The 2,460-nt window shown below is 36.7% G+C and overlaps 1 non-coding gene across 1 annotated transcript; it reads left to right on the top strand.

Annotated features, from left to right (window-relative positions):
• The first annotated feature begins 1,258 nt into the window (after positions 1-1,258).
• On the top strand, positions 1,259-1,330 carry TRNAQ-CUG (transfer RNA glutamine (anticodon CUG)). Its single transcript has one exon. It is a non-coding gene; the product is annotated as a tRNA-Gln (tRNA).
• The last annotated feature ends 1,130 nt before the right edge of the window (positions 1,331-2,460 follow it).

The following is a 2,460-nucleotide window of genomic DNA, read 5'->3' as shown; positions in this document are numbered from 1 at the left end:
GATGCTTAACTTGACTGATCGAACGATATATATATATATATATATATATATATATATATATATATATATATATATATATATATATATATATATATATATATATATACTTATATATATATATACGAGACTGAAAATGAATTTTCCACATAACAAAAATGGAAGCGCCGGGGTTTGAACCCGGGTCCTCTCGCATGCCAAGCGAGCGCTCTACCACTGAGCTACGCCCCCAAGAACATTTTCTGGCACTTAGTATTACATAAAGCACTGAGATTACCACGGCAAAATACTGCTTAACCGACCGTTGCCGACTAGCCGGCAAAATAACCACAGGGTAAGTCTCCATGTTCCTGTCGTAGGAGGAGGATCGCCAGAAGCTTCTGGAAGATTTCAAGGACGTCTTGGTGGACCTGACCCTTTCAGATAAGGTCTAAACCCCAGTTCATTATGAAGATCTTCACTATAACGTTGGACGAACATACTGAATGTTGCACACATGTGATGCGGACAAAATGAAAAGAGATAAAGACAAAAAATATGTCTGGTGTAGGTCTCGAACCCACGACCTTGAGTGTGTCAGACTCACGCTCTACCACTGAGCTAACCAGACAATAGAAAATACGTCTGTTTCTTCAATTTGAATTAATGAAAATCTTTGCGAGGCAGCGTTTAGAAAAGAGAGATGTCTTTGACGAAATCTATATTGCTTGGCTCTTTCTTCTGTTCCTCATTATCGAAAGTAAACATACAGAAGGATATATATATATATATATATATATATATCTTTTTTTCTTTTTTTCTTTCAAACTATTCGCCATTTCCCGCATTAGCGAGGTAGCGTTAAGAACAGAGGACTGGGCCTTTGAGGGAATACCCTCACCTGGCCCAATTCTCTGTTCCTTCTTTTGGAAAATTGAAAAAAAAAAAAAAAAAAAAAACGAGAGGAGAGGATTTCCAGCCCCCCGCTCCCTCCCCTTTTAGTCGCCTTCTACGACACGCAGGGAATACGTGGGAAGTATTCTTAATCCCCTATCCCCAGGGATATATATATATATATATATATATATATATATATATATATATATATATATATATATATATATATATATATATATATATATATATATATATGTATATATATATATATATATATATATATATATATATATATATATATATATATATACAGGCAGGGAGGGAGGAATGGCCTCTGGTTGATTATATGTAAAACATTTAGATGAAATCACATCTTTTCTTATCAGGTCCCATGGTGTAAGGGTTAGCACTCTGGACTCTGGATCCAGCAATCCGAGTTCGAATCTCGGTGGGACCTCATCTTTTCAGTTTTCTTCGATACTGATGATGGCCACATTATTCTGTACGTTATATATACATTCATATATATACATAAATATGTATATATAAACATATATATGGAATAATATGGTTTTATCAATAGCCGGAGACCACTCCTCCCTCCTTGCCTGCAGAGTTCATAGTTTTCTGGAAGGTTCTAGAAGATTCTGGTGAGATAATTGCCATTGAGAGGACGTTGTTATACTTCATATATCAATGATTTTATTATTGTTGACTTTCAGATAAAGATAGATATATAGATAGATAGATAGTTAGATTGATAGATTGATAGAGCGATATTTAGATAGGTATATAGATAGATAAGTTTCATCAATACTGTATCTTACGCCATCTCCTGTTGCTGGACATATGTTCAACCAGCATTGGGAAAACCTCCAGTAGACCTTAATGTAAAGCAAGATAATAACAAAACCTGCAATAAAAGAATACGATCAACTCCCCAGTGCAGAAATATTGTGACCAGAAAGTCTTCTAGCAAGATGTCAGACACTTCCACGGGAATCACAAACATAACATCAAATATCTGAAAGTCAACAATAACAAAACTAATTATGATAATGAAACTATAACAACAAAAATAATAAACATATGGAAAATAGTGTTCTAGATTATGCTTCTAGAAAACAAACTTTAACGAAAACTGTGAAAAGAAATACCCATCTGGCTGATACGACACAGTAAAAGGACCATCCCACAACCAACTCTAAACTGAACCTGACTGTCCCCTAACAACGTCCTCTCAATGGTATTTATCTTACCAGAATCTCGTAGAACTTTCCAGAAAATCAAGAACTCTGCAGGTAAGGAGGGAGGAATGGCCTCTGGCTGCTGATGATAACCACATTATTCTATATATATACTTTTACCTACAACCGAAGGTTGACCGGCCAGCCCAAGTGGCTACAGAGGTTGTATCCATGAAAGAAACGGACCCACCAGCAGACGAATTCGGTTGCCAGGTTGTATCGAAGAAGAGGAAAAAGAAAGTTGCCCAACCAGCCCAACCAGAAGGGTGTAGCAAAGAAACGAAAGAAGGCTGCCCAACCAACCTGGGTGGTAGTAAGGATGGCTGCTCCACAACCCCAG

This window comes from Panulirus ornatus, chromosome 42 (assembly GCF_036320965.1).
Source record: "Panulirus ornatus isolate Po-2019 chromosome 42, ASM3632096v1, whole genome shotgun sequence".
Classification (NCBI taxonomy): Eukaryota; Metazoa; Arthropoda; class Malacostraca; order Decapoda; family Palinuridae; genus Panulirus; species Panulirus ornatus.
Note: the sequence above shows the minus strand (reverse complement) of the source record. Positions and strands in the feature narration are given on the sequence as shown.